Source organism: Zeugodacus cucurbitae, chromosome 2 (genome assembly GCF_028554725.1).
Source record: "Zeugodacus cucurbitae isolate PBARC_wt_2022May chromosome 2, idZeuCucr1.2, whole genome shotgun sequence".
Lineage (NCBI taxonomy): Eukaryota > Metazoa > Arthropoda > Insecta > Diptera > Tephritidae > Zeugodacus > Zeugodacus cucurbitae.
The window spans coordinates 45,123,180-45,149,328 of record NC_071667.1 but is presented as its reverse complement, the minus strand read 5'-3'; the positions used below and the strand labels follow the sequence as shown (position 1 = coordinate 45,149,328).

The 26,149-nt window shown below is 36.1% G+C and overlaps 1 protein-coding gene across 8 annotated transcripts in view; it reads right to left on the bottom strand.

Moving 5' to 3' along the window:
- LOC105212429 (uncharacterized) overlaps positions 1–26,149 on the bottom strand; it is a 442,313-nt gene that overhangs the window by 251,493 nt on the left and 164,671 nt on the right. For all 8 annotated transcript variants that reach the window (XM_054229606.1, XM_054229600.1, XM_054229595.1 and 5 more), the window contains one exon: positions 22,955–23,516. The gene's annotated coding sequence lies outside the window, so the exon portion shown is untranslated. The remainder of the gene's footprint in view (positions 1–22,954; positions 23,517–26,149) is intronic.

The following is a 26,149-nucleotide window of genomic DNA, read 5'->3' as shown; positions in this document are numbered from 1 at the left end:
TTTATGCTCATATACGTTTTAAGGCATACTGGAGTTTCGTACCAACAACTGTGTGAATCCAGCTACCCTCCTTTAATCATTGCGAATTACGGCTAAAATAATGTCTGATAGCCTTTAGCGTCGCTGTCAACATTTATTTCATCGCGTGACTAACAAAGAATACGTCAGCCAAGTGGCGTTAATTGAGTCGCTAATAGTATGTAAGCTCGCATTTAAATGCAGCGATGCGGGGAAACTATAAAATAAGTTGTCAAATTAAAGAATGTGTACACACTTGTTACTTATAGAAGAGTGGCTAAAGGGACAGAATTGTGCGTGAACAGCGCCAAAGACATGTTTATGTATGCTTAAGTCGGCGGGAGCCGATAAATTGTTTTTTATGCACGGTCTACCCGCTTACCACAGCAATTGAAGGTGTCGCAAAGAAATAATTCACGCCACCGATTTTGTCGCTTAAGTCTTTTGTTTTCTCACGTCTCACAGCTGCAGCATTAATTTTACTTTGACAATAGTTGTCACTTGTGGACTGTTTGCATTTTATTTGCATAGTAGGTGCGCCAAACTCCATGCCAAAGTGTAAATATAGCGGGTACAAGTAATTACTGTTGTTGTTTAGCATTTTCTTATATATGTTTTAGTTGATTCACAGCTAAGTACACTTACGGAAAGTAATGTTGTTTGTTTGTATGAAAATGTACGGATTGCTGACAGAAAGCCTTGAATGGGTATGCATATATAAAATAAATGAATTAAAGAGACTCGCGGCTATTCTGAAGAAACCGAAAATCAGTCATTTATAAATGACTGAGTAATAGAAACAAAGGCTATTTAATAACTTTTTCTTCTTAAAAGAAGCCTTCATTGACCACAAAATAACAGTCTTCTGGGAGCAAAATTAATTTTATTGTTGACAGTGAAATTTTATGACTCTTCATTTATTTTTAAGCCATACACACAGCCTTAATTGCCTTAACATGGAATACACATTACGAGCACCATCCACGCTAGGTTGAAAAAAAAAATACAAAACGATTTTGTTTTAAACACAAACATGTAAGTTTACAAACATATGTATGTATGTATATGTTTTATGCATTATTTATTTACGCATATTATTTACAACAGCAACAAAGTGGCTACTTTAGAGTAAGCACTGTGTACATCATTCCGCTGGCTCACTTTTTCACTGTTTTGTTTTCATAGCATGTTTAAGTTTTACGCCTGAAGCAGTTGTATTGCCGACTAAACAACAGCGCGCCATTAATTTCTCCTTTTGACAATTTGGCGCCAATTGGTAATACGAAGTGAAGACAGGTCCTTCTCCACCTGGGCCTTCCAACGGAGTAGAGGTCTCCCTCTTCCTCGGCTTCCACCAGCGGGTACTGCATCGAACACTTTCAAAATTGACATAGTCCATACTGCTGCATCATAAAGTAGGACGGGACTTTTTTTGAAAACGAAAAAAACATTTTAATGAGTCTTGGGGTTATTTTCTCCATAAATATCTAAGACTATACGCTCACTTCATTTTGCTACGATATGTTATTAGTAATCGATTTATACGATATTGAAACTACAATTTAAACAATTTTAACCAATTTTGGTACACAGACACACTTTCAACTGCAGAAAGTTTGGTTTGTATAGCTTTAATGGTTTGCGTGATATATACCAAAAAACATATTTGGGAGCGGGGCCACGCCCATTTCCCCATAAAAATTTCATCCAAATATGACCCTCCCCAGCGTGATCCTCTGTACCAAATACTACTTTCACAACATTATTTAGGTTTTTTTTTACACTTTATAGGTTTTTGCCATTTTCAAGATATTTTAATTTTTACTCAAGATATCCGTTGCACGGACGAGCAGACAGACATCCGGATTTTAACTCCTCTCATCATCTTGGTGATTTTGATATATATAACCTTAAATCTAACTGGTTTAATTTTATGACTTACAAACAACCGTTATGTGAACAAAACTATTCTACTCTTTGCAACTTTGTTGTTGTTCAAATTATAAAAAAAACACCTGCGTTGTTATTACCTCGGTTGAACGACATAAATCCATATTATTTTTTCAATGTAACTGGCCCTCTACGCCCTCAGGGCGTTAAACACTTGCTCAAACAATTTATGAATGCTTAATTTTAATATTTTCTACAGGGCAATTTGGAATGCATGTGCTTATAAAGGCCTTTAAAAATCATACAAATCACCCTAATAATAATGATAAATCCACGTACATGTATAATTATGGATATATTTACAAAATAACCCAATCAAATGTTACTCGGTTCGGTTTTATTTGTTTCCCCCATACTTTTTCAACATTTTACTGTTGTCAATTTAACATGGAATTTGAAGAAGAATTTTGATAACTGACAATAAGTGCGTAGACCCTCATCAATATTTACAAACTCAGGTTCACAGCCACGAATAAACAGGCAAAAAATATGCTCAATTATATACTTACGTTCACAAGAAATATATAAATCTGCGGGAATAGATTGGATTATTGCTGTGCAAGTGTATAGATATAGCTTTAGCCAGAATCTAATCATACTCGGTTTCCCGGTTGATTTTTTAAACTACATATGGGTTAATAAGAAGCATGTTTGAATAAAATTATGTTAACAAATTTATTCAGGCGTAATGTAGCTTGCTTTCCAACATATACCGAATGTAACGATTTTTACAAACTAAGCCTTTCTTCCTTGTTTAATATCATATTATTTTCGTAATTTTTCGTATTTGCTTACCTTATTGTTCTGATTATTACCTTATTTTGTGCAGCTCTTACCTCGACCTTAAAGGTGCTATTTATTTACTTAAGTGCGTTTCCTCCAAACCCACGCACCTCCAACGAAAATTGATAAATGCGTAACATTTTCGAGGGCATATAAAATTTAAAAATTTATTAATCGCGTGTGTCATTTATTGACTGCTTGAATGTAATAAAAGTCTCGCTTTCACATGTAAAGCGTAAGCATTGCAATATCATAAACAAACAGCGTGTTCACTTGCCAACGGCACAGAGAAGACCCCGATTAAGTTGCCAGTGACAGCGACATGAAAGGGAAGTAGAGAGAAAGGGCCACGAAAAGTAATGCCAAAAATCATAACATTGACCCACAATTTATGCTAAGTCCCCACACAAGCCAAGCAAATTAAATCCTCGCATTTCGAATTTCACTTTTTGGCCCAAATTGGGGACTGTAAGCCCAGCTTATCCACATATAGCCGCGCACACGAGGGAATACGAAACTAGCGAAAGAGTAGCATGAGTATACGTGTTTTCGCCTACGCACTTTATACACAGTGTCGTTTGATTCACAAATACACATTATAAAGAAACATTGATTGGATTAAAGTCGAGTGTCGACTACAGATCACACAGAAATTTATGAAAATTCTGTATTAGCATGCCCATATAGACTCTCAAGGTGGACGACAAACCCAGCGTTAAAGCAGTCGCGAGGAGACAACTAAAGGCTGGCGCGGTTATTTACGCGGTAAAGGAAAATAATAATAAGGCTCAGATATTTGAATTAACGTCAATGGGAAATATGAAGAGGCACTCAGGCGAAATAAGCTGTGCCTAATTGTGGGCATACGCGGTAAGGTGTACTCAATGCGCAGTGAAATCGAAGATGCAAAAGTCGCGCACCCAGGCAAACTCACGGCTTATCTATTGCGAACATCACGGAGATTTTGGCAGCGTGTGTGTTGTTGCTCACTAATAATTACCATATCTCACACACAACCCTCAAATTGCAACTCAATTACCAAAGAGATAAGAGTTAAATGGTGCTGCAGCAGCTTCAAATCCACATTTCCGTTATCACAGCAATATCAAATTATTTTTATCATTGCTTGCAAAAATGTGAATTATTTGTTGATCAAAAGAGCGATCTCTGCGACTCTTTAACGGACGTTGTGAACTATGTAAAGGCGAAAGAAAGTAATATTACAAAATGTGGCCATAAGTAAGAAATTATGAAAACGGTTATGCAAATAACTAACAAATAAATTAATTATTTTTCCAAGTGGTAAATGTTGACGTTTCTTAAACTACGCCGTAGACGCATCGTTGGTGAATCGGTCCAATCATTCAGGATGAACTCTGCATTATTACCAAGTCGTGGACGCGAAATGCCACCACCGACGGATATGTATAACTAGCATCTTAAAAACGATACGACTCTTTGGATGAGTTTTCGCTGTCTTCGACATTCAACTTGAAAATTCATTTATTTATTAAAAATCGTAAATATCCATTATATATGATTTTTTTTTGCCCAAAATAAGACTCAATTTTGGATTATAGGTTTCTTATTAAGTTTTTTGCTAACATTTTTTCATGCTCAATTATCTATTTTTTTGCTCAATAATAATGCTGTTTGCTTTGTTTCTGTGACAATTCTAAGTGGTTAATTTTTTGGTTTAAAAATCAAAACGATAATCATTATTTACGGTCCCTGGAGAGAACTGATGATCTGTGTAAATGAAAGATATGTATGTAGATTTAAGCAAATCACCCCATTCTTATAAACTAGATATAATGATTTTCGCTATTCTAGTGGATTTTGTTTTGAATATGTATATGAGCTTAATAAAAATTGGGAGTAGTAATATGACTGATGTTACCTGAAGATAAACAGCAATTTGATATAATTGCTAACAAATAATGGCAATAATGGCAGTGGTTCGCTCTAATTGAGAGTGTTTTTAGACGTGTGGTTTTCAATGAAGCAATACTTTTTTCGGAACTGGTGTGTTTGACACACGGCCTTTTCAAACTCATTACTATTGGTACTCACATTGGAAATGTGAATGTTGCTAATATGCGTCGAATCCATTCAGAGGGTATAGAACATAATTCCTGTTGACAATGGAATAATTCAGTTTAGTTTAAGTGATTAATATCGCTTTAAGAACCTGAACCGCTTGCTAAAAAGGGGATACAATTTTAATTTTGGAATCAATAAATTAACTTTTTAACGATTTGGAAATTCGTCTCTTTTTTATAGTTTTATTGGTCCTTAAAAGGACCGTTTTGGTACATATAGTTTGATTACACTTTTCAAATTTGGTTTTCTAATTTTCATTTATTGAGGAATATAGATGGAGTATATTTTAAAGAGATCTTTGAACTGAACCATCTACATACATGCAGTATCTTTCCAGTCACGGTTCTCCAAATGAAGTTAAAAGGATTGTAGTATCACATATGTATAATCTCGCTTTTCGGTCAGTCGTTTACTTCCATAGTGCAAGAGTATCTTTAAATTCTGTGTCTTTCTTGCTATTAATTGCGAACCAATAATGATTAACACATTTTTTACTTACCATTGTCAGTATTCAAACGAGATCCTCGTAGAATGGCGGTACCTTATAGTTTAATACAATTTATAAGAGTATAATAAGTTTTTTACATAACGGTTAATTGCAACACCTAAAACTAAACGAAATAGAAAGAGAGTTATATAAGTACATATTAAAATGATAAGGATGATGCGACAAATTGAAATCCAGCTGACTGTCTGGCTGTCCGTGTGAATGGTACACATGTTTCTTGACACCATGAGAGGTGCAGTGTTGCAGGTGGACATCGGACCATTACCCATAAAATTATGTTATCCCAAAAGGAATAAAGCGCCATAACAAACCAAAAATTTATTTATGAAAGTACATATGGTATATAAAAAATATAATTGAATTAACTGTGTTAGAACGCAGTCATTTCACCCTTTAACGGTCTCGTTCTCTGCAAAAAAAAATAAAAAAATAAATTTATCATACAGAAGAAGAAGTGTAAATAACAGATACGTTCTGTAAAAAGTTGAAATTAAATTTAAAAACTATTTAGTGTGACCTTTAATCCTTCACGCACATTTTGCGAACATCCACGCACGTTTTTTGTGGCTTACGCTCTCTCTAATTAACTGAATATTTAATCTATTGCATTTGCCTGTATAAAATAAGCACCTGAAATGGCGTTTGCTGTTAAGAAAATGCATTCGCCGCTATATACACGTATTTGTGTGCGAACAAGGTCGGAGAAGTTATGGGGGAAAAGCATCAGTGCACAGCTACAATGTGCTGAGCTTTTAGCGAAATTATTTGTGAACACAAATTGAATTTAAATATTTTCGAGATTTTTTTATACTCTCTCTACATGTTGCACAGAGTAAAAAAGTTTTGTTCACCTAACGGTTGGTTGCAAGTCCATATTCCTTCCTTTCTTGTTTATAATAATGTTGGTTCATGTGGGACTATTAATATCTAAGTAATGGATATAACTAATATTTTTATAGTTTAAAATTTATAATTAATTTGACATTTTGTTTTTAAAATTTGAACTTTGACATCTAGGGGTCGTGATAAAAGTCTTTGCAGCGTGCACGAATTCAAAGGAATGGGCATACCACCCACGAACAATATATGTACTACTGGGCATTCAAGGCCGAACCTGGTTTTTGTTGACGTTCAACCAAAGGATAAACTTTAATTGAAAATATTGTTTAGCGTGAAAACCAACTGCCCACAACACAGATATGCGTATGTGTAGTAAAAAGTAAAGGCTGTGTTGAGTTTTGTGGATTAATATGTTGTATAATCCCACTTCTAGAGCTCATGTATATTATTACGATTGTAAAACCCTTGTAGCTTGCAATGTGATTGGATGCTAAGATGTGATTGTTATTGTATAATGAGATGCTTGTAAACAAACTCACGGATCATGTATGTATGTGATTGGCGTTGCAACCGTTTAGCCTGTTATAGCCGAATCGACGATAGTGCGCCACCTCTCTCTCTCCTTCGCAGTTCGGCGCCAGTTGGAGATCCCAAGTGTAACCAGGTCGCTCTCCACCTGGTCCCTCCAACGGAGTGGAGGCCTTCCCCTTCCTCGGCTTCCTCCGGCGGGTACTGCATCGAACACTTTCAGGGCTGGAGTGTTTTCGTCCATTCGGACAACATGACCTAGCCAGCGTAGCCGCTGTCTTTTTATTCGCTGAACTATGTCAATGTCGTCGTATAACTCGTACAGCTCATCGTTCCATCGTCTGCGGTATTCGCCGTTGCCTACTCAGTCCAAAGTAGCACCTGTTGGCAAGAGTTATTCTGCGCTGGATTTCGAGTCTGACATTGTTCGTGTTGTTGATGCTGGTTCCCAGGTATACGAAATTATCTACGACCTCGAAGTTATGACTTTCAACAGTGACGTAGGAGCCAAGACGCGAATGCGCCGACTGTTTGCTTGATGACAGGAGATATTTTTGTCTTGTCCTCATTCACCTCCAGACCCATTCGCTTCGCCTCCTTATCCATGCGGGAAAAAACAGAACAAACAGCGCGGTTGTTACTTCCGATGATATCAATATCATCGGCGTACGCCAGGAGCTGTACACTCTTGTAGAAGATTGTACATTCTCTGTTTAGCTCTGCAGCTCTTATAATTTTTTCCAGCATCAGGTTAAAGAAGTCGCACGATAGTGAGTCACCTTGTCTGAAACCTCGTTTGGGGGAGGGGATGGGATCATGTGTAGAAGTTCATGCAAGTGAGGAAAGTTTTTGATTGTCATTCACTTGGGAGTGGTCAGAAACGATTCTTCTCCACATGGTTCAAGCAGCTCACGACTTCCGGTTTTAGACCAAGTATCCTCTGGGTAGCCAACAGACATCCGTTTGAAGGCGAGCTAAAGTGAGAAGGCGAAGCCCGCTTATGCGGTTGTGCGTAGGGCTTGGGACCCACCACATAAAAACGAAAGAACCAATGAAAAATCTACGAAAACTGACGGATCATACGTATATTTTAATCACAAAATTTGCTCTCCTAAATAAATACACAACATTTCAGTTTAATATTTTCCGTAAACAACACATCTGTTCATACATAATTACAATACTAGATATTTTCTTTGGAATTACTATCTGCTAGATATGCTTGCGGGGCAATAACAATGTGCCCATCCTGCGATTTGACGTTAGTGCATTTAGCGCCATAATGCCTCTATCTTCCGTTTTGGCCAGTTTTCGAATTTTTGTGAAAAACTGCGAAAGAATTTATATTTGCGGATCGTTATCGGCATGCGGTCAATTTCACTATTTCATTTGCACATTTATTTTCACAATAAAGTCGTTTGGCGCTAGCCACAAATTCTCGTTAAATTTTGAATGCCACCAAAACATTGCTTTAACAAGTAAGGAAGGGCTAAGTTCGGGTGTAACCGAACATTTTATACTCTCGCAATTTATTTATTTAACTTAATTAGTATTATATAATACACAATTTGACCCACATATTGTATAAAGTCCATTGAAAATTGGAAACCCTAATATTAGGTTAGAAGTACCGAGGTCCTCATGTTCGATATATGGGGTCTTGACAATCTATGGTCCGATTTCGGTGATTTTTAGAATGGGGCCACACTATAAACGTCGTATTTGTGCAAAGTTCTGCATCGATATCTTTACTAGTGCTTACTTTATATATTGTAAGGTAAACGATTCAGATCGTCTTAAAATTCGTCTTAAAGTCTGGAAGTAGGCGTGGTTGTGAAGCGATTTGGCCTATTTTCACAACATATCATTGGGATGTAAAGAAACTATTACAAACCAAGTTTCATTGAAATCGGTCGAGTAGTTCCTGAGATTTTGACTCATAAGTGGGCGATGCCACGCCCATTTTCCATTTTGTAAAAAAATCTGAGTGCAGCTTCCATCTGCCATTTCTTGTGTGAAATTTAGTGTTTCTGGCGTTTTTCGTTATTGAGTTAACCCACTTTTATTAGTTTTCAACATAACCTTTGTATGGGAGGTGGGCGTGGTTACAAACCAATTTCATCCATTTTTGGACTGTACAAGGTAGTACCTAAAAGAAACGACTCTAGAAAGTTTCCTTGATATACCTTTAGTAGTTTGCGAGATATGTACAAAAAACTTAGTAGGGGGAGGGGCCACGCCCACTTCCCCAAAAAAATTACATCCACATATGCCCCTTCATAGTGCGATCCTTCATACCAAATTTTATTTCCATAGCTTTATTTATGGCTTAGTTATCGCACTTTATGTGTTTTCGGTTTTCGCCATTTTGTGGGCGTGGCAGTGGTCCGATTCCGCCCTTAACCTTCTTATGGTGCCAAGGAACACGTGTTCCAAGTTTCATTAAGATATCTCAATTTTTACTCAAGTTACAGCTTGCACGGACGGACGGACAGACGGACAGACGGATTTGAACTTTTCTCGTCACCCTGATCATTTTGATATATATAACCCTACTTCTAACTCGTTTAGTTTTAGGACTTACAACCAACCGTAATGTGGACAAAACTATAATACTCTCGTAGCAACTTTGTTGCGAGAGTATAAAAACGCTCTGAATGCCCGACGCTCCACAATGTGAACATGAATTTGCTGTTGTCGCTTTGACGAGCTTGTGAAAGCACTTGGATATGCGAGCAACTTGGGGAAATGTTGCTGTTGTTGGCGCAGTATAGGTGAATGTAAACAATGTCGAGTAGAGCGAGGCTGAGCAGCCGAACGTTTGCACTACCTAGCCGAAGAGCCGAGCGAATTCATCAACGTCAGTCGACGTCGACGCGAACCACTATTTGTATTGCAGTCCATAAAAACTGCAATAACGAAACTACGCTCCCGACGTCAACGTTACCAACTTAAACGTTTTTAAACGTTTAAGAAATATTTTTTGAAACGTTTACTACTGGAAAAAAGTTCGATAAGTTATTTAAATTTTAAACTGACCTGAGTTCAATAAATACAATTCGCGCGCTATGGACACAATGATGAAGTATGCGGGTAAAACAAAAACAGTGTGACTTGCTTGTATAAGCAGTAGTTTTTGTTGTTGTGGGCGGATGGAGGTGCGTGGGCGTGTTTAATATTGTCAAGGACGAAAAAGGTGTCGCTTTAAATGTATGACGTCACTGTAATGATAAATTGGTAATTGTTCAAGCGTACTTTCAGTATGTGCGCGCATTTTAGTATTAGCTCATAAGAACATACATATTTGTGATGCATTGTTTTGGTTTAATTAACAACCTTTAGCTTTCTATTTATTTCGACTCTAAGCTGCAAACAAAGCTGTAAGCACATCGTTGAATGTCTCTGGGTAATCATATTCACAGAATATTGCTTGCGTGTCAAAAGCAGCTTATAATTATTTAATGTGAGCAAAATGTGTAACGTCGACACCAACACCAGCTCATCTCAGATCAGTTCACACGGCGTATACGTAATAATTGGATTCGATTGTTTGACAAACTTATTGGATTTCTGGGAAATATTAAAAGTATTTTCACTTGAAATAGATTATAATTAAATTGTTTGTAAATTAAATAAATAAAATCATAAACTGCTTATACGAAACAAAGTTAGAATAAAACGATAATAATCTGTGCAACATGTTGCGAGAGTATAATTAGGTTACGACACTCTCATCCTGTCACAAATTTGGAATGTATTTAACACTGATTCTTGAGGTCATGGACAACAATGAAAGTTGACAGCACGTTTTGTTCATGGCATTGCTTACCGCAACCTTGCTTTTATCATTGTAAATATATTGTACCCGTTAATGGCCGGCAAATAATATCTAAAACTATAGCTATTTAAGCAGTGAGTTGTATCCCATCTTTCCAAGAACTCCTTTTCGAATTACAAAAGGGCTGAGTATTCCAAAAACTCTCAGCAAAGTAAAACTTCGTTCCGAGCTGAGTTCATTTCAGATTCTTTATGACCTTATTTATTTGGCTTTCTAACCCATTTCCTATAGTAAATATTTCCCTAACATTACCTATAGTAATTTCCGGAAAACATTTTCGGTTTGTTAGTTAGTCTGGTTGTGCAATATTGTGACCCAATTTCATTGTTGTATATATGTACATATGTGAATAATATAAACAGAGAAATTTGTTAATTATTACGAATATTAAGAGAACACCAGAAAATTGGGATAAATCTATAATATTTCGACTGATACCCTGAGTTCTCGATTTAATAATGCAATGCTAGCTATAATTAAACTTCTTCACAAACATAAAAGTTCTCATGTATATTGTATAATATATTGTATTGCCGTGTCCACTTTAATGTCTCTGTAGTTATACTGTAATTACCATTTTAAGCCGACGCTCGTTTATGTTAGTAAGTTGAGTAAATATTTGCAAATCTAACAAATGCGAAGAGGCCAACCGTTAAGTCTGCAAACATGCATGTATGAGATTAGCCATATAATATAGATTAGAGCGGCAGCATTCTATTGTATAAGAGTGTTGTATTACTACATATAGAAGTGAACTTACACTACAATTCGAGCTGTGGCAGCTTTATAAATAAGTAAATTATGTGGAAATGGTTCGATCTAGCAGCACCGAAAAAGAGGAAGACGACGTTCAGTAGTAGTTCAAGACGACGAGCGTGAGTAAGACGGGTACAACGTGCAGCGGCCGGTTTTCATAATCAATAATTCGTTTTAATTGTTATTCAAATCATTTGCTTAAAGTATTATAATTAATTTTTCATAGTCAATAATTCATTAAAATTCATATACAAATCATTTGTATTAATCATCAATTAAACCATTATAATCTTTTTTCATAATTAAAATAAAGTGAAATATATTATTCCACTATTATACATATATTGTGGCAAAATTATAAATGTGTAAATTATTATATGTATGTAAAAAATAGTGTGCGTCGAAATTCTGTTCTGTTGTTTTGGAGTGGATTTGATTAAATATTATTGTTTGTTATATTCTCGTGTCTACGACACCAAACGCCTGATATGTATGTGTAGTCCCTATAATTGCCACGAAAGGTAATTATGAGCAATTGCTTGTGCGATATTAACTATCTCGACAATAAATAGTATATTGTTATATTGGATATCCATTTGCATAACAATTAGTTGCTGATATATCTGTAACAATAAAATACTTAATAGAGTTGTTGCTCTTGTGGTGGTCTTAACCAACTTATTTTTTTATGTTCCACTCACCTGCCAAGTATCGATCACTTTGCGATAGTGGATTTTTTTGTATCATGATAGTACCTATTTATTATTTTATATATAAACTTAGTATGTATTTATCGTTAGAATTAGTCAAATCTCTATGTTCTAAATACAGGTTCACACCTTTTTTAGCGTGATAGTATCATTATTTAAAACCAACTGCACTGTTCACAAGTCTCAACTTGTTTCTTCTTTACTAGTTACTCACTTATTATCTTAATTGATGGCGCCAACACTCCTCAATATTGACTCCTGTTTTGCCTAGCTTTGCCGTAGATATTGCCGATGTTGGTGTTGTCATCTGCGCATGATTAATGCGCTCCCATTTTGGCCATATAATGGTGGCATTGACTCGGGCTTTTTTTTTGTGCGTACAATGTGCTGTGGCGTCGGTGTTGCCGAGCATTGTGTCTATATCGTTTTCCAATTGACGCTGTCGCCTGCTTTTAAGTGATTCCTCATCGTTTTCTGGGCGGTGTGGCTGCACAATCGTTTAATGTTGTCACCATTTAAGGGCGGCGTTGACTCCTTTGCAGACCCAGTTGATGATGATGCTACCGACGTTGTTGTTTCTTAAATTTTCAGTATCGTTGTTGTTGTTGACGAGTTTGTTTCCATTGCTGTTGCTGTTGTTGTTGGTGCACTTGCTACCGCTGCATCGTTGCTGCTTTGTAAATTTGTCAGATTATGATAATGCTGATGATGTTGCTGGTTTGTGGAATTAAATGTTGATAACCGTTGCGATTGCCGGTGCCACCGTTGTGGACCGTTAGTTGGTTGTTGCTGGTGGTATGATGCCTATGCCAATAAAGTTCGCATATAGGCAACACTCGGCTTGGCTGAGGTGCAAGTAGTGCCAGCATTACTATTAGAGCTATTGTTGTAGTCGTCATTTGAGCCAATATCGAGGCGTCCAGACCTCCAGGTGAGGTTAAACGACTACAATGGAATATACTATTGAATGGAAAAAACACAAAAAATTAAACAACAAAAAGAGAAATAATAAATTTTATTAAATTCTGTCTGGTAGCGTCCGTTCGCTTAGAACAGGACAGTTTCAGGGCCGATCACTTTCAGTTAATAATATAAGAATTTTTAACTACATCTAGTCGAACAATGCCTTATGACACGGCTAATATATGCTCATATATAAGTACAGGTCTTGAAACGTTCGACATGAAAGCTGCGCATGACTTGTCGAATTGTTTTCGGTGGCGATGTGCAATAGTAAGCAAAGATCTTCTCTTACTTCTTGAAGGACCTTGAATTTAAAGTGGCAGGGCCGCTGTATTACCTAAGTTTTTGTCTGTACATATGAGTCCATTTTTATGTTTTCGACATATTTATGCAAATTATAAGTCGTTTCCGCAAAATTTTAGGTAAGTCCTATGATATTATGTGTCCACAGCAGCACATTCTTAATATGCTTGAGACAATATTAAACAACTATTGACATTTTGTTGGATTTTCTGTGAATTCATTTAAAAGATGCTTGAGAATATAAGAATTTGTTTTCTTGCAGCAACTTGCAATTGACGTTCAGAACAGGAGAGCAGAGCGATAGAGATATAAATATAGCTACGAATAACTGGGAGTAGTCAATTCAAAAACACTCACTATACACTTCCTTTCTTTAAAGAACAATGTGTGACAAAGGAATTACTGATCTACATTTGAAAGATTAAGCCGAAATTGAGGATATACAATCTTGCATGTATGTGCTGTAAATTTTGTTGAATATTTTTTTTATGAATCGCTCGAAGGAATTAAATTGACAATTAATCCACTAGTTATCTCGATTTACACTTATTTTTTACATGAAACAGTTCAAATATATAAAATTACACCAATGATTGAATAAATCTAAAATCTTAAAGTTAATTTTGGTATATAGTATTAAAAATTTAGCAAAAAAAGAAGAAATAAATAAATAACGCGTTTTAACCTCGGTATAAATAATTCATGTAGTTTCTGTAAGAAACGATCGCCAGTGTAGCCGTAATGATTTAACTTATTTCCGTTGCATCTACTCGCTCTACATTCTGTTCACATTATATTACTACTCCATACCAGTGCAGTGTTGTGCTACATTGTTGAGATTCAGTCAGATGAGTCCATTGCCAATATCTATAATTGCTGCACCACCATATTTGGGCAATAGCAATTGACAAGATGTGCAATTGCCGTTCTGCACTGTAGACATGATAAAAATCAATAGTATCTGCCAAACAATGCAATACACTTGCAAGGACTAAAGAAACACACACATATGCGCATACCAATGAAATTGCCAACACAGCGTTGATGCCATGACTTTGTGGCGATAACACGCTATCGTTATCCCAATCGCCATTGTTTGACGGTTCGGTTCGACCAGATGCCACTCAAGCGACAATTTATTCAACAATGAAATACATTTATATAGACTTGTATGTTCATATGTATGTTGATGGCTGCAATTGTGGCATGTAACACACGGCAAGTGTTACATGCAGTTCTCATTTGCTGCAGATATTTGTAAAGTTCGAAATGTTCCAAGTGCACATCATATAGCCTATGAATAAATCATTGTAATTCTGTTTGATTTTGTATATTTTCCTGTCGATCATTGAAGCTGTAATGAATGTCTCCGATGCCTGTAGCTTGCAATGTAAATACAATTGACATAACGAACTTACAATGGTTAAAAGCTGACCGAACTTCCATACCATAACATCCACATACGTTAAGCATGGGTCCAATACGCAATGCCTTGTGGTCTCAAGCTCTTGTACCAATAAGGCCGCAGTAAAAGGTCACAAAGCCACACTGGCACAGCCACGTTTGTACATGTTGCAGCATCCTTTGTTGTAGCTCAGTGTGTCCTTCGCTTTGGCTTCTGCTTGATCTCAGTTTCAAGGTAATTCTACGTGTTTGTTGTTGTTTCTTTTTGTTTGTGCAACTCACAGATAATATCTTCTCTGTCGTCGCATCTAAAGCAGCTGATACATGAATCTCATCACGTACCAAACAACAACATATGCGTGCATTTTTTCATTACAATATCTCCCTCTGCGCTCTGGCACACTCGGCGACAGTGGAGCATAAGTGCGGCTTTACTATGCGAATAAATCATCCAACCTCATCTTTACCAACCTCACATACATACTTATATAAACAAGTAAATCTATGGATGCATCTAGTACAAACCAATATATGTACATACTTACGAGTATAAGTATATGTGCTAGCATTTTTATAACAATTATTGTATTGTACTTTTCATTAGGGGAAAATTGTTCGCCACACTTTCAATGCTTCATTGCAAGAGATGTCACCGCAATCGTGGCATTGGCAGTTGCCATGGAGTTTTGTTATTTTAACGACTTAACAATGTTAGGGAAGACACAATTCAAAAGGTAGCGCTGGTCAAATGTTAAGCTTTGCTAATTTGAATAAGCTGAGGGCAATCGCCTTTATAGTTTATTAAAAATAGTGCTTAATACAGTTTGAAGAGTCCAAATTCCTTTAGGGTTTTCGCCACCCTGTAACAAAAACAAAATACTTTTCTTTTGTTTTTGCTTAATTTCAAAGTCTATATTGAAATGAGTCATGATTCAATTATAAAGGTTTGATAAGTAAGCAGCTTTCTCACTCTTTTTTGACAACCCTTCTGCGTTAGCAAAACAATAATTCTTTTTTTTCGAAATATCTTCAAAAAATTGTTCAAATTCTTTTATTTAGTAGCAGATATTTACCAATACAAGGGGTAGGCAATACTGTTTCATTTTTATCTGTTGTTTTCGAATTTTTTTTATTGACATTTGATTTTTACATTGCGCAAACGGAAAAATTGTTTGATAAAATGAGATATATCGAGACGCTCATCTCTTTATTTGATTTAATGAATTTAAAACATGTACGATTGCAGAAAAACTAATCTATAGTCTAAAGAAATTTCAGTCGTTGGTACAGGATGGACTGTGACAAAGACCAATGTGACAGCGAGTTAATTTCAAATAGACGGCAGAAAACTGATGAATGCAATTATAAGAAAGTTAAAAGGGCATATTATAGCAAGAACGTGTTTGAAAATAGTGTTTGTAGGAGATAACTAATATAGTTAAATAGGCCCAAGTCAACCTTAATGTTTGCTATTTAACTACTAACATTCCAATCGTGGTTCTTTGTTTTCACAATTGTTTATTTCACAGAAGGCAATTGGGACTATATCCTCAACTCTGGCACTTTTTGTATCCCTCTCGATGAAAGATTACGTAATCAATCAACGTTATTTATCCATTGTTAGAATCTGCCTAGCACTTCAATTGAAGCGAAAGCATAATGTGTAGGTCAACTTCTGCCGAGGAAGAGGAAGGCCTCCACTCCGTTGGATGGACCAGGTGGAGAGCGACCTTGTTACACTTGGAATCTCCAACTGGCGCCGAACTGCGAAGGAAAGAGAGGAGTGGCGCGCTCTCATCGATTCGGCTATAACCGGCTAAACGGTTGAACGCCAATCACATTCATACATTCTCTATAACTTAATATTATAGATATTAACTCTCTGGACTGGACGTGACTTACCTATACAAAAAATAAAAATTTAAACCATTATTTGTAGAAAATCGGACATATTTTCATGCCACTTATTAATTTGGATCTAGAATAGTAGTATATTTTACACTACTTAAAATATATTTTTAACTACGTTCACCAAAAAAGCGACTATTTTTTCCCGTTTTTCTTTCCTTCGCAAATACAACCATTTGTAACGCAGTGTCAAATCTAAGCTGTCACTACTTACCAAACCTTTTATAATTGAATCATGGTAATGAGTAATTTGAGAAGTCTCCGAAAACAATGTTATTATCCAATTTTTTATACGATATTTTTAGCCTAAAGTATAAAATCAATTTTCAATTGCGTAAAAATTTGCTTTTTAAGAAATGGCAATGTCACTCTGTCAAAATTTATCACTTTTTAAGAAAAATATTATTTTACTTGTTTCAAACAACAATCATGTACACGATCAAGGAGTGCTCCAGAAAAATTGATCCACTTCAATGCATATATCTCTGCCTTTTGTAGCTAAAAACTATTTTTATTAATATTTATAAAGCTTAAGATATATATTATATTAGCAATAAATGTAAAGAAATCCTACCTCAAATAGTTTTGTCAAAAAAAATCCTAAAATTGGAGTCAATTGAGTACATTATAGTACATATATCGTTTGAGCTATGTATAACCGCACTGGACCATATAATCAGTAGCTATCAACGGTTTAGTGTATAGAATGTTACCAATTCCATAACTGATTTTTTGCACTAGTTCGGCTGAGTTTATCTTTATAAATTAAAGTACAGTTAAATTTTCGAAATCTATAAAACTCTATATGTGTATTAAATCTACGTTCTTGAACGGGAGCTCACGGGAAGGTTAGGTCATTTAATCAAATAAATAAATCAATAAAAAATTTAAGAGAAAAACACAAAAAATGCTTAAACATAATATAATAAGTAAAACATGTTGTAGTTACGGGATTTCAGTACATAAGATGTTGTTGTTACAAAAAAGTTGCATATCTACACACAAATACTCAATACACACATTGAACGCTCAGTATACATATATGTTGCTTAGATCGGCGACATTAATGAGCATGTTGTATACCACCTAAAAGGTTGTAAACGTAAACCAATGCTGTTGAATGGGCGAAAGAAAGGCAAGTGATGATTTTACAATGTTGTGGTATCGGCTTATTTTTTATATGGAACAAATTATTTTATTTATTTATTTAAATTTGTTTTATTTTTATATTTTTTCATCAGTGTTCATCAATCCACTTGCTTATAAAGTCAATTGATTAAGAACAGTTGATTGACCCAAATTGGTGACACACATGTGTTGCATACCAAAACCGTTCTTCGAATGAGTAAATGACTAAATTTTACTAAATAATTAAATAAGAAAATGAAAACAACCTTCCCATGGGATTCAACGGATTTGGTGTAATAACACAATTAGCACCACCCAATCGCCTTTTAACGGGCATATGCAAATAAAGCTGACAACCATAAATAAATCACAGTCTGTGCTGCATTCACAAATGAGTAAACAAAAGCAAACGAGATAAACAAATCAACGTTTTTATTTGCCACACATGTCCGTGCCACGCTCATATGCGCCCTTATAAACAAATTATGCTGACCTAACGAAAGTCCATTACTGGAATGGCTTTGCAAAAAAAGTTTGCAAGAACAACTCTCGCGCTCCGCATGCGATGTCAAACAGCTGGCGAGGCTCGGCATTTCAGTCCTCTACAACGTAGTGGTTACGCTGCGCAATGATAATACACGTAATTATCAAATCAAAACACTTAAACTGCTGACAAGCCTACCGTTTAACGCACCGTCTTTGCCCTCAAGTGTTTACGACGCGGCAGAGTCTGCCGTGAAATAAAAACGCACGTTCGACTCTTAGCCTACTTTGAAAAGGTTTTGGGTTCTTCAAGCCATGCAAACGCATAAAAGTCAATAAAAGTAAAAGAACAAGAGCAATGCGCATCCATCGCTGCAAAGAAATTAAAAAGAAAATACAGAGATGATAAGAAACGCACATTCGCCTCGCCTGTTGGAGCATTGAGTGGCAATTCATCATTTAACCGGCAGCAACAATAAAAGGGCAGTCCCAGCGCATGGTCAGCAGGACAGCAAACGTGCCGCGCTGCACAACTGGCGGCTTTGGCATTGTTGTGCTGTGTTTGGAGCAGCTGGTAGAATCACTTTCGCAACGCATCAAAATTAAAACATAAAAAAGAATGCCGACATTTACGTACATGACGTGAAAGACTAAGCCCCCCAAAAATCAGAACACGTTCTTGACGATGGCAAATTGGAGCATAGGCATTCTTAGCTGCAAAGCTTCCTTAACCTACTCTCTTTTTCTTCCCTTTTGAGTAGCTTGCTGCGTTGTTGCATTGCGTTGTCGTTGTGGACCATTGAAATATGCATACAAGCGCATATCGCGGCAATCCTTTCTGTGTTTGTAGGATATGTGAATTTGGCATTTTTTCTCGTACAAAAGTTTCCGTGTATTTGCGTGACCGCTGATTGTGGCTCTTGTTTCTTTACTTTTCTCTGTTCATTTGTGCTTTGGACATACTTCGGGAAATTACTGACCCAATTTTTAACGTTTCAATTTCATTCTGCAAAATCATGAACATGCCTCTGCAGCAATGAACGAGTGTGTGTATTTATTTATTGTCACTCATGCAACTAATGCACTCGCATTGTGGATATAACGGTCAAATAAAGGCGGTTGACAGCATGATGCGTCGGTTGGGCATTTCTTTATCTCATATGATCGGCTAGGCATCTACGTTGACGCTGACACAGTTTTTCAATTATTCGTTTGGTAAAGTGAAATCTTAATAAACTGTCTATAGCACGTTGACTTGATTTATGCACACTGGTTTCATAAATCAATTAAATGTGTGAAGACATGCGCAAACTGGTAAAAGTTTCTCGACGTATGTTATCAATTTCAGTGCATTTGCCATGGCGTGACAAGAGAAACCTTTTCCCGGATTGCAACGGAATGTGCTACCTCTGACTAGAGCCCTTGGACCTTCTATTGCTGTTACTTAAAGGCCATAGTTTGAAACGAGTCTGACTATCGCAGTTTAAAATGTATACGTTATTATATGGCTACTAGCCGGTAGGATACTATACACAAAAATTAGCATCACAATTTTTGGTGTATTATGTATTATCCCCCCTATGTTATCAATTTGCGAGTTTTGGAGTATGATTGCGAGCACTTCTTATTGAATAATTTAGCAAATTGTTTCTACAAGAAAATCGTTAACATTTACCTGTAAGTAAACTAATAGTTACCATCGATACAAAAATCGTTTTTATTTCACAGTTAAATTTTATTGTATAAATGTAAAATGATTTATTGATACACAATAGTAACTGAATTATTGATATTTGAATCATTTAACGATCGTTTATGAATTAAGCAAAACAACATAAAATTTCTTGCACAATTCCCTTTGTTTCAAATGTGAATTTAAGTAACGCAATGGAATGAATTTTGAGACTCACTCTGTCCTCTGGTGAAGTTTATATGCGATCCAGTTCAATGTTTAAGTTTCCAAGTGGTTAAATATGAGAGTTTTTTGTGGACTTTAGTTTGCTTGTGTTTGACTTTTCAGGAGGAAACAGCAATAATGGGAACTGCGCAGCTGCATAATCGCTACATTTCAATCCGAGTTTATTTCACTTATGAAGGTATGTATATTTGTATGGAAATGGAAATGGTGCTAGACTGCGTTCGAGTTTATCATCGGTTTATCGCACGCCCATTGAGTGACATTTGCCTTTGTTTACACATTTCGGTAGTTTAAGCATAATTCCTACTTTGTAATTTACATTGCAGTCGAAAAGAGGCGCATTTGTTTATTAATGGATAAATTAATGTCACTTCTGGTTGGTGGCGGGTTTAGGAGACTGTTGGAGCGACTGCAGGAGCGGGCGAATTCGTTTATAGATAAAATGTGTTTTCGGATGTACTTGTTCCGCAGACAGGTCTCGCATATGTCCTATACATGCTGGAATTTGAATTTATATTGTCTGAGGTTCCCTTTCTGCAGTTGGCTTCCTCCTAAACTTGTGTGTAACACATTGGCACACATTGTAACACATTTTTTTTATTTATATTTTTTTTCTTAAAATACTATAGAGTTCTGTGAATTTTCCTAATAAATACAATTAATTTGAATTATTGTTAATTAATAATTAAGTTTAAAATAAAACTGTGAAATATTTATACAAAAATAAATATTTTTAAAATATTTTGTTTATTTGTTAACAGGAGTATAAAACATAAAATCTGTCCTGTTGATTTGATTTTTGTACAAGTGTACAGGCGGTTGAACAGAGTATCTTCTATCCCCCTAAGTTAAAAAAAAACTGGTCAGCTGAGAATGGAAGGACTAATCCAATGTCTAGGTCTAGTTGGGATATAATCAATGAATGAGTGAGTAAAACATACAAACTTATCTGGCAAAAATGGTGGCAAATAATTTGAGCGCCAAAGGATAATATGATTTAACTGAAATTTGTTTTTTTATTTTCAAATATTTCACAGTGAGTAAGAAAACATTCTCAAGTTGAATTAAAATAATATTAGCCACGAACGAGTCCGGCTACCGAGGCAAATAATCCTACTCGCCCAGTATGCGACCCATGTGGTCATTTGGGAACACAATGGCAAATGTAAAAAAGTCAAACTATAGTACACAATCCTTAAATTAAATATCCACCTAAAGACACAGTAAATATACCACATATACTTACACGCTAGAGAAAATGTTGCGACCAAAACAATTTCAATAGCAAAATCGAATAAAACTCATAAATCAGCCGAAATAGCTATGAACATAATAAAAATATAATATTGCATAATTTAAATTTTAGCTTGTGTGTGCATATTCACATGTGAGCCAAAGTGTCTTGTTGGAGAGGCAGGCTCTGTTCCCATTTTGCACCAGATATTTGGTATACAAAACCGAATCGCAAAATTGTGATAAAGAGCGCTCTGCAAGAAAAATGTGCCATAAAATTGCAAATAATAAACAAGCGCATGCGACAAGCAATAATCAATAGCAGCAAGCGGTTGTTGCAATAACATAGTGGATGTGGTACACCCGCTATGCTCAGCGTGTCGTGGGCACCTTGTAATTGGCAGCAATCCATTATTGGTGTTGTTTGTGACCAAAATCAACAGACCACCTAGCACACATACCTACATGGAATATAAGCAAGCCCAAACAGTGCCATCGCAGCGCGATTGTTTTCGATTTCAGCTACCTTCAGATTTTTCTTTTGCTTGCATTACTTCTTATTTTGCCAATTGTTAAAACGCTTTTCGTGGTTTCTGCTTGCGACCGGTGCGCTCTTCCCCGCGGTCGCCTACTTGAGTCCGCGTGCAAAAGGTGCTTGAATTTATGAAACCGATCGCAAAATTACCATAAATTTTTAATTCGTATCACGGTGATGTTGCTTAAATGTGCGGCAGGTCAACTAAAGATTGCGCTGCTTGACTTACTCGCCGCGGCAAGGCAGTCTGCCGTTCTGCTGCTACGCCACTAAGAGGCCGTGACGTGCCTTTGTGCCGATACATTGTGTTGCTGCATGCAACTTATGTCTACGGAGGCATAAGCCCCGAATTGTGAGGCTGCTACTTAGCAATTCCACGGTTGACAGTTGCGGCTACTTACACCGATACGTCTCGTCTGCTTGCGCCACACTGTCGCGAACGTGTGTACAAACATATGTTTACAACAAGTTAACAGCACAAAAGGTTAGCGTTGAAGGCGCTCACCTGCATTCGATAACTATCAGATCGACTTAAAATGTGCTTGTAAATATTGTAAATGACCAACGAATCAGATGCTGGTGTAATAGGTGAAATAGATTTTAGTTAAAAAATATATACTAAAGAATATATGTATAAGAGATTGAACTCTCATTTAATTTTGCTGAGTTATCTCACATATTAATCGATATATTAGGTATATGAGAGATGAGGGAAGTAATTACCCGGTTTTAGCACTGAGGCACATTATTAGAAGAAAAAGATTCCCCCAGAATTTCTGTAAAATTTCGGAGAGATTTACCGATATTTTCGGTAAAAAATTATACATAGGGACTGATGTCTTAAGTAGACTTAATTGTTAAATGTAACTCGTTCAATTTAGAACTTAAAAATAAAACTGTTATACTCATACTTACAAAATGTTGCGATAGCATAAAAAGGTTGAGATGGATTTACATACAGGTGTGCGACAGTCTTTCTTTTTGAAAAGTACATATAAAACTGTCGTAATCGAAAACAGATTCAGTCATTGATATCTGTACTTACTTGTTTCTCGGGCCGCAGTAGCACGAGTCCGTTGGCTACACAGTTCTCACGTGGCACGTTCAGCCATAACGGCTCTGTAAGGCTGCCGTAGCAGCGACATAAAGCAATTGAGGTGAGGAAGGTATTAAATTATCCAAATCACTTAGAAATTTATTAGCCCAAACATTCACATCCTCCTGTGTGCTGGCTGTGGTGGCGTCTTATTCGTTGCTACAAACAGGTTCAGAGTTAGAGTTGTCTTCGTCCTGCTTGTCATCCGAAGTCTGGCCGTTGAGACTTAGAGGTGGTGGTAATAAGCTTTAAGTTCTGTTGTGTGCGAAGACAAGCCGAGTCGTCTGTAGTGGGAGCCACTGAAAATCGGCTGTCATTGTCTATACTTGTCATATGGAGCGTCAACAACATCGCATTGGGATAATCTGTTATCACTACTTTGGCAAATATTAATAACTGCGGCATCATTAGATACGGTTGTATCAAGTTGTACGGCATGTCGGTCGCTCGCTTGCATTTGTTGGGCGCGTTGTCGAACGCGACGTTCCTCGAATACTTCGTTGATTTCGTGCTGCAAGAACAAATAAAATTAGCTTATTTTTATTTTCGTATTGAAATAATCAGATAATAAAATAAAAATAAAATATATTAGCTGTAAAATATTGTTATTTCCACATTTCACTAGAAAATAGAAAGAGCTTCTATTATTATTTTACTTGAAATCCTGTTTCATCTTCGCCTACTCAATTACTTTTTTACTTACTTTTATTTCAATTTTCAGCGTTAATTTATTGCCATCTTAATCTAGACACTATATACTCGCTTACAAACGCCAATTCTAGAAAAAACAATTCCTGTTTGGATAGTATCTGTGTAGGCAAATTGGCGTAGGAAATCCCGTCCACTAGCAGCCCTCGGCATGCCAATCAATTTATAATAATGTCAATATAGCAAAAATTGAAAAGAAATAAATTATAACGTCGCGTCTGAGATAGCCGGGTATATTCATCGTTGGCGTCTTGGTTTTACTATGTGGCAAATGGCATTGCTACAATTTATAAGCTGGATTAGAAACGAAAAAAAAACGAAACAATCAAATAAGAATGATATACGCAAGCGCATCGCCGGTTCACATTGAATTTCGCTAGCATTCGTGGACCGCGGTTTTAACGCATCGGTGTAGGTTCCAGGACTAATAAATTGGTTAAAACATGCCCACGGGTTTTGCCTCTTTGCTGCAAGTTCCAGCTTCTGTTTTACTCATTGTAGCGCTGGCAAATCACAGTTTTCCTTTTTCACTCACTACAAGAGATAGCATGTCAAGGCATGTCATCCGTTTTTACCTTTTTCATGCATTTCAGATCGTATATTAGAAGGTAATAAATTATTGCGCAAGACAGTACAAAGCGGCGTACAAAAAGAACTGAAGCAACAAAGAAGGAACTCGTGGAAAGAATGTAACTCGTAACTAGCAACTCACACTTTAGTCCCCCAGTCGCTATGAGTTTATTGTGTGCAAATGTTTTTGTATGTCAAATAATTTGGCGAAGTTTGCTATTGGGTTTATCGTAATTTGATGGACTGACGGTACCGCTCTTATTTACATTATATACTATTTGTGCTTTACTTATCTGTGCGACGCTGTTCTGTTGAATTCAGCGTATCATTTGTCTTATGTCAGGACGTGACAAATTTATGAGGTACAAGCGATTGTGACTTTATTGAGTAATTTTATATGGTAGCGTTGTACACTGTGTTTGATATGCCGCTGCTTTAAGTGTCTACCAATCAACATGGATGATGGATACAATTTGTATTCGAATTCCACGAATGTGATGAACGCTTAGTCTCTATGAAGCGAGAATATTTTTATATACATTTTTCTAATTTCGGCAACATTTTAAATCAGTCTTGAAAAATGAATTTGGAAAATTACATTTTTTACTTTTTCAATATTCTATAATTACGTCCATTACCGAACATTATAGCTAAATGATATACTGAATATAATAGCTTAAGTCTTGTGCTGAGTACCTTCATATCTGAGGCATCCACAAGTAATGTTAATATTCAAAACTATTAATAGTTTGGTAAATATCTAATCAAAAAATTATTAGACAAGAGTATTAACGGTAAGGGTACAGGTTTGCATGTGAATTGGTATAAACATTTAATAATAGGTGTGATAACGCCCACTTTGGACCAGACGCAGCACATATGCAACATTCTCTTATGTTCTTCTTTATGAGGTAATACAATCACCCCAAATTTCCTTGTTACATAAAATTCCTCAACGCAAATATTGCTTTTAAGGGCTGGAAAATCGGCTGGTACTGAATATTAGAAGTTCCGATACGATCTGATCTTCATATCTATTAATTTGTAAGAAATTTTAAAGAAATTATGTGGGCATATTTTGCTGATTGTGGTGTGACTTGGTGTTGAAACATAATAATTTCCCATAAGTATCCCATATATTAAATATCATTCTATAATTTCGAGACGACAAAGATTGAAAACCTCCTATGAATTACCATAGTCCCTATATGGAAAAATAGTGATTTAAGATCCGTAGGTTGACTTTATGCTTATCTTATAATATATCAGTTTTCGGACTTGCTAAATATTGTGTCTAAGTATATAGGAATTACTTTAAGAATAGAAAACCAAAATGTGAAATTATCAAATACGATTTTACTAAAACGAATGAATAATAATTACAATAATAAATGATGAATAATTGCAAATGCAATAGCTAATTTCGATTTCGATTAGCTTAATTTCGATTTCCTCAAGATATTTCAGAGCTTAAAATGTTTTATTGTCAATATTCGCAATAACAGAAAATATGATAGCACGCGCTCATCACAACTCGATGACTCGCCAGCAGAGAGCTGCAACGAATATATCATTTTCGTGCACACTCGAATGTCCACTCTGATTTTGTTTGATTAAACTTTTCGGTATGAATACACGTATTGATCGCTTGGAGACATGTTCAAAACGAACGAGCCTTTCGCGACACTCGAAACACAAGCATATATGCTTGTTTTAACAGAGTGCCGAGTTGACACTCGTTTGTGAACGAGCTGGCACTCTAACCCGATCGTATTGAATGTGATCGAGTCACACACGAGTGTGCACAAAATTTCAGAATATGTATGTATGTAATTGGCAGTCATGCTATTATTGCGTAGTGATTGT